Genomic DNA, 8,068 nt, shown 5'->3' on the forward strand with positions numbered 1-8,068 from the left:
GGACCAATTCCCAACTAAATCATCCCAGCCAGGGCTTTGTCAAGCCGGGCCTTAAAAACCTCCAAGGAAGGAGATTCCACCACCTCCCTAGGTAAAGCATTCCAGTGCTTCACCACCCTCCTAGTGAAATAGTGTTTCCTAATATCCAACCTAGACCTCCCCCACTGCAACTTGAGACCATTGCTCCTTGTTCTGTCATCTGCCACCACTGAGAACAGCCGAGCTCCATCCTCTTTGGAACCCCCCCTCAGGTAGTTGAAAGCAGCTATCAAATCCCCGCTCCTTCTTCTCTTCTGGAGACTAAAGAATCCCAGTTCCCTCAGCCTCTCCTCATAAGTCATGTGCTCCAGACCCCTAATCATTTTTGTTGCCCTCCGCTGGACTCTTTCCAATATTTCCACATCCTTCTTGTAGTGTGGGGCCCAAAATTGGACACAGTACTCCAGATGAGGCCTCACCAATGTCGAATAAAGGGGAACGATCACGTTCCTCGATCTGCTGGCAATGCCCCTACTTATACAGCCCAAAATGCCGTTAGCCTTCTTGGCAACAAGAGCACACTGTTGACTCATATCCAGCTTCTCGTCCACTGTGACCCCTAGGTCCTTTTCTGCAGAACTGCTGCCTAGCCATTCGGTCCCTAGTCTGTAGCAGTACATAGGATTCTTCCGTCCCAAGTGCAGGACTCTGCACTTGTCCTTGTTGAACCTCATCAGGTTTTTTTTGGCCCAATCCTCTAATTTGTCTAGGTTCCTCTGTATCTGATCCCTACCCTCCAGCGTATCTACCACGCCTCCCAGTTTAGTGTCATCAGCAAACTTGCTGAGAGTGCAGTCCACACCATCCTCCAGATCATTAATAAAGATATTAAACAAAACTGGCCCCAGGACCGACCCTTGGGGCACTCCGCTTGAAACCGGCTGCCAACTAGACATGGAGCCATTGATCACTACCCGTTGAGCCCGACGATCTAGCCAGCTTTCTATCCACCTTACAATCCATTCATCCAGCCCATACTTCTTTAACTTGGCGGCAAGAATACTGTGGGAGACCGTATCAAAAGCTTTGCTAAAGTCAAGGAATAACACATCCACTGCTTTCCCCTCATCCACAGAGCCAGTTATCTCCTCATAGAAGGCAATTAGGTTAGTCAGGCACGACTTCCCCTTGGTGAATCCATGCTGACTGTTCCTGATCACTTTCCTCTCCTCTAAGTGTTTCATAATTGATTCCTTGAGGACCTGCTCCATGATTTTTCCAGGGACTGAGGTGAGGCTGACTGGCCTGTAGTTCCCCGGATCCTCCTTCTTCCCTTTTTTAAAGATGGGCACTACATTAGCCTTTTTCCAGTCATCCGGGACCTCCCCCAATCGCCATGAGTTTTCAATGATGATGGCCAATGGCTCCGCAATCACATCCGCCAACTCCTTTAGCACCCTCGGATGCAGCGCATCTGGCCCCATGGATTTGTGCTCATCCAGTTTTTCTAAATAGTCCTAAACCACTTCTTTCTCCACGGAGGGCTGGTCACCTCCTCCCCATACTGTGCTGCCCAGTCCAGCAGTCTGGGAGCTGACCTTGTTTGTGAAGACAGAGGCAAAAAAAGCATTGAGTACATTAGCTTTTTCCACATCCTCTGTCACTAGGTTGCCTCCCTCATTCAGTAAGGGGCCCACACTTTCCTTGACTTTCTTCTTGTTGCTAACATACCTGAATAAACCCTTCTTGTTACTCTTAAGATCTCTTGCTAGCTGCAACTCCAAGTACGATTTGGCCTTCCTGATTTCACTCTTGCATGCCTGAGCGATATTTTTATACTCCTCCCTGGTCATTTGTCCAATCTTCCACTTCTTGTAAGCTTCTTTTTTGCGTTTAAGGTCAGCAAGGATTTCACTGTTAAGCCACGCTGGTCGCCTGCCATATTTACTGTTCTTTCTACACATCGGGATGGTTTGTTCCTGCAACCACAATAAGGATTCTTTAAAATACAGCCAGCTCTCCTGGACCCCTTTGCCCTTCATGTTATTCTCCCAGGGGATCCTGCCCATCTGTTCCCTGGGGGAGTCAAAGTCTGCTTTTCTGAAGTCCAGGATCCGTATTCTGCTGCTCTCCTTTCTTCCTTGTGTCAGGATCCTGAACTCGACCATCTCATGGTCACTGCCTCCCAGGTTCCCATCCACTTTTGCTTCCCCTACTAATTCTTCCCTGTTTGTGAGCAGCAGGTCAAGAAAAGCTCTGCCCCTAGTTGGTTCCTCCAGCACTTGCACCAGGAAATTGTCCCCTACACTTTCCAAAAACTTCCTGGATTTTCTGTGCACCGCTGCATTGCTCTCCCAGCAGATATCAGGGTGATTAAAGTCTCCCATGAGAACCAGGGCCTGCGATCTAGCAACTTCTGTTAGTTGCCGTAAGAACGCCTCGTCCACCTCATCCCCCTGGTCTGGTGGTCTATTCCAGTTCTCCCTGCTTGTTTCCCAGGCTTCTTGCATTTGTGTATAGGCACTTAAGATAACTCATCGATCGTCCCTCTTTCTCAGTATGAGACAGGAGTCCTCCCCTCTTGCGCTCTCCTGCTCTTGCTTCCTCCCAGGATCCCATTTCCCCACTTACCTCAGGGCTTTGGTCTCCTTCCCCCGGTGAACCTAGTTTAAAGCCCTCCTCACTAGGTTAGCCAGCCTGCTTGCGAAGATGCTCTTCCCTCTCTTCGTTAGGTGGAGCCTGTCTCTGCCTAGCACTCCTCCTTCTTGGAACACCATCCCATGGTCGAAGAATCCAAAGCCTTCTCTCCGACACCACCTGCGTAGCCATTCGTTGACTTCCACGATTCGACAGTCTCTACCTAGGCCTTTTCCTTGCACAGGGAGGATGGACGAGAACACCACTTGCGCCTCAAACTCCTTTATCCTTCTTCCCAGAGCCACGTAGTCTGCAGTGATCCGCTCAAGGTCATTCTTGGCAGTATCATTGGTTCCCACGTGGAGAAGCAGGAAGGGGTAGCGATCCGAGGGCTTGATGAGTCTCGGCAGTCTCTCCGTCACATCGTGTATCCTAGCTCCTGGCAAGCAGCAGACCTCTCGGTTTTCCCGGTTAGGGCGGCAGATAGATGATTCAGTCCCCCTGAGGAGGGAGTCCCCGACCACCACCACCCTCCTCCTCCTCCTCTTGGGAGTGGTGGTTGTGGAACCCCCATCCCTAGGACAGTGCATCTTTTGCCTTCCAATCGGTGGAGTCTCCTTCTGCTCCCTTCCTTCAGATAGGTCATCTAGTCCACTCTCCGTATTAGTACCTGTAGAGAGAACATGGAAACGATTGCTCACCTGTATCTCCATTGCTGGTACATGGACGCTCCTCTTTCTCCTTCTGGAGGTCACATGCTGCCAAACTTCTTCACCATCCTTCTGTCCCTGCTGCGCCTGCTCTGAATCTTCAGACCATTGTGGCCGTAGAAGCATCTCCTGACATCTGTCCAGGAAATCTTCATTTTCCCTTATGCAACGCAGAGTCGATACTCGTTTCTCCAGACCTCGAACCTTCTCTTCCGATATGGAGACCAGCTTGCACTTTGTACAGACAAAGTCGCTTCTGTCCTGTGGAAGAAAGACAAACATGGCACAACCTGTGCAGGTTACAACAGCTGATCGCTCACCTTCCATATCACCTTCCTCTTAAGAGCCTCCTCAGCTGTTGCAGTAACTACTCAGAGAAACCCACAGATGAAAGCCTCAGTGCGCTCTCCCCAGGCAAACTCCCTCTGTTAGCCTCTGCTGTTCGCCGCTCAGCTGGTTCGTTGCTGACTGCCCTTATATACCAGTCAGGCCCACTCAAGGCCCACCTGGAACAAAGCACTCCCAATTCACACTTTTCAAACAAACAAGCAAGCAATCAAGCACACGGTCAAACTGACAAACTGTCCCAACAACAGACACTCAGATACTCACCAACACAGCCCCCCTAATGCAGCACTTAGCGTACCTCCTCTCGGACAGCTCCCAGGCAAACTCCCTCTGTTAGCCTCTGCTGTTCGCCGCTCAGTATCCTGTCTTCCAACAGTGGCCAGTGCCAGGTGCCCCAGAGGGAATGAACAGAACAGGTAATCATCAAGTGATCCATCCCCTGTCACTCATTCCCAGTTTCTGGCAAACAGAGGCTAGGGACACCATTCCTTATTCTTAGACAGCATTCCGAGTAAATTTTCACCAATTAAAGAACTGCTTATAAATTAATAGTGTTTTTTTATGAGACAAACGGTGTTCAAATTCTGGAACCAAATATGAGAGCTGCAAAAAGTCAAGTTCTCCATGAAAAACAATAGCCGTGGATTCTCTGTCCCAAAGGCACACACGCTATTGCTGAGGCTGCTTAAAGATTTTGCCTCAGCATATTTCCTTCAACAGGCAGCATGACAGCCCTAAATAGATATTGTTTGTTCCAGATTACAGAGTGCTAATACGTACCACTTGAGATCACAAGCAAGGAGATGCAATGAATAATGGATTTAGAAGAAGTGAATGGACAGTTTTATAAATCTAGTTCTTCTGGCGATAGTATTGCATGTAATCTTTATCCAAGACAGCTGCATAATTTTGGGAACCTTATTGAAAAACAGTTTGCATTGTGCAAGAAAATCGATTGTTGCATTGACTTCTGATTCATTTTATACTGACTGTTGCCTCCCCACCCACACTGGACATTTTACTTGATATGGTTTAGAAAATATTATAGCTAAAAACCAGTTGCTAAATATTAAACTCTTAAAACATATTTCTACTCCTCAGTCCATCCAGGGATTTGCATATCAGAGGTTTAAGGAGTTACTAAACTATATCTTATAAAAATATGTACATGAATGTATCTTTTATAGATTGCATTTCTGATAATGATACACTGAGTTAACTGCCTCATATTCAGTGCCCAAAACACCTTATGTGGGCAAAATGTTCTTTGAGACATTCACTCATTCCACATAGTGGAGAATGCCTCTAGAAATCCATGTTAAATATAAAGTGTTGCCTAATGGTCTGAGCACAAAATAGGGGCCCAGAACTCCTGAATTCAAGTACTGGCTCTCAAACCATGGCTTCAACAATGTAATTCTCTTTATATTCTGCCTTAGTACTTCATCTTTAAAATGGGGATAATAATCCTTATCTACTGACCATATAGGGATCTTATTAGGACTCACTGATATCTGCAAGGTGTAAAGCATCAAGGATTACTAGTAATGCAGAAGAGATTTTTAAAAATCATTTACTTTTGCCCCAAACATAATTATGAATGACTGAGGTGTTATTTGCGCTACTTTTAGTTAAGTTTACATCTGCAGCTGTTTTAGAGTCTCAACATCCTCATTTTCTGGATGCAAGGTCTTTGTCCACAGAGATATTTTCAGTTTGCAAGTCTTTCAAAGCATGAACAGTTACTTGCCATAGTACCTGGGGTATTCTGAGATAACCATACATGCCACAATTGAGATGAAGTATGCCCTGTTGGTGTATGAGCTCAGAACTATCTGCATTGCAAAGGCTGCTGGAGGCGCATATGCACCTTTTAGAATCATAGAAATGTAGGGCTGAAAGGGGCCATGAGAAGTCATCAAGTCCAGCCCCCTACGCAAAGGCAGGACCAAGTAAACCTAGACTATCTCTGACAGGTGTTTGTCCAACCTGTCCTTAAAAACCTCCAAAGATGGGTATTCCACTATCTCCTTTGAAAGCCTATTCCAGAGCTTAACTACCCTTCTAGTTAGCAAGTTTTTCCTAAATCTCTCTAACCTAAATCTCCCTTTCTGCAGATTAAACTCATTACTTCTTGCCTTACCTTCAGAGGACATTGAGAAAAATTGATTCCTGTCCTCTTTATAACACTCCTTAACATATTTGATGACTTATCATGCCCTCCCTCTTCTCAAGACTAAATATACCCAGTTTTTAAAAAAAACATTTCTTTAAAGGCCAAAATTTCTAAATCTTTTATCATTTTTGTTGCTGTTCTTTGGTTTCTAATGTGAACAAATAGAAGAGAGTCCAGAGGAGAGCAACAAAAATGATAAAAGCTTTAGAAAACCTGTCCTTTGAGGACAGGTTAAAAAAAGTCTTCTTGAGAAAAGAAGATAGAGGGAAGGGCCCTGATCTTCACAGGCGCCAACTTTCCTTGGCACCAGTGGGTGCTCGTGCCCCCTGCCCCGGCCCCGCCCCGCCTCTGCCCCAAAATCCCTGCCTCTTCCCCGAGCACACTGCATTCCTCCTCCTCCCCCTCCCTCCCACCGCTTGCTGCACGAAACAGCTGTTTCATGGCACAAGTGCTGGGAGGGAAGGGGAGGGGAGGGGGGAGAAGCAGTACTTGGCAGCGCGTTCAGGGGAGGAGGCAGAGGCAGAGCGGAGGCGAGCTGGGGGGAGGGAGGGAGCTGCCAGTGGGTGCAGAGCACCCACCAATTTTTCCCTGTGGGTGCTTCAGTCCCGGAGCACCCACGGAGTTGACACCCATGATCTTCTTGTGTTTTCCCCCATCCATCTCAGTTTATATAAGGTGTAGTCCCTACAACCACTAAGAGGGATCCCTCACCACTTAGATCCCGCTATTAAATTAATAATCTAATGTAAGACTCCCAAGTAGTGCAGGATGATGGGGAGTGGTGGTCTATGCAGACAATCATCTCAAAGAACCAGTTACTCTGGTATGCTACAGTTGTTTCTTTTTTGAGCATTACCTGCATAACCATTTAGGACAGGGATCTAACAGACACTTTCTAAATCCAAAGGAGGTGGTTTGAGCATCTGATTTGGAAACTAAATCCAGAGAGTAATGCTGGACAGAACACTAAGTAGCAGCCATGCATATATCACTGATAGAAACATGTAGTAGAAGCTGCCTTAAACCTGATGGAATGTACCCTATTGGTCCTGGATTCCCCTCTCATTCATATCAGCAGTATGAATTGTCTAATCCAGTGGTTCCCAAACTTGTTCCGCCGCTTCTGCAGGGAAAGCCGCTGGCGGGCCGGGCCGGTTTGTGTACCTGCCGCATCCGCAGGTTCGGCCGATCGCGGCTCCCAGTGGCCGCAGTTCGCTGCTCCAATTGGCAGAAGCAGCGAACAAGATTGGGAACCACTGGTCTAATCCAGTTGCAAGTACCTAAATGGAAGTTGACTGGGCCCTCGTATTAGTGCTATGCGCTACCACAAATAACCTAGGCATTTTATGGAACAGCTTAGCTCTGTTCAGATAGCAGATAAAAGCCATTCTAATATCTATGCCTTACCTCCCCCTCTGGTGAATGAGGCTTGGAAGAAAATACAGGTAGGTGATTATATTGTTTATGTTACAGGAGCACCTAAATGTCCCAACTAAGATTGGCTCCATAGTGCTACACGCCTTACATACCTATAGGAATAGAAAGTCTCTGCCCAAAGGACTTACAATCTAAATAAATAAGATACATATAACGAGGGAGAATGGAAGTGTAATTATCCTCATTTTACAGAAGGGCAACTGATGTAGAGAGATCAGATAAAATTATTTGCTGAAAGCTACAGGCGGGGTGGCGGGTTTGTATAATTTTTGGTGGTGCCCAGAACGCATCCATGTCCAACGTGCCCCCCCCCACACACACCCCTGCCTTGTAAGCCAATGTATAGTTTTTAAAATAATATAAAAATGTGACAGCTCTGGGATGGGGCTGAGAATGAGAGGTTTGGGGTGTGGGAGGGACTTGGGCAGAGGGTTGGGGTGCAGAGGTGAGGGCTGAAGTGATTTTCACCAAAGATTGCGTTCCTTGTGTTAAATGGTGCAGGGAGCCCCCACCCCCATGAAACAAGTAGATTTATGTATGGAACCCCCTCCTTGGTTTAGAATAGTTTTGTTTGTTTTTACACACTGCAAGGCTCATCTTTTTATAAGGGCTTTAGCACCAGTAATGCTGGTGCATTATAGACATAATTAAGGGGCAAATAAATAAAGTGCGCACCTACGAAATGTTGCTTTAGGCAGGAGTACCGCTGACCGTGAACAAGAACCCAGACTCTCAGAGACCAGGTTGAGTTTGCAGAGCTAGCACTAGGGGGAGGGCAGGG

Source organism: Emys orbicularis, chromosome 2 (genome assembly GCF_028017835.1).
Source record: "Emys orbicularis isolate rEmyOrb1 chromosome 2, rEmyOrb1.hap1, whole genome shotgun sequence".
Classification (NCBI taxonomy): domain Eukaryota; kingdom Metazoa; phylum Chordata; order Testudines; family Emydidae; genus Emys; species Emys orbicularis.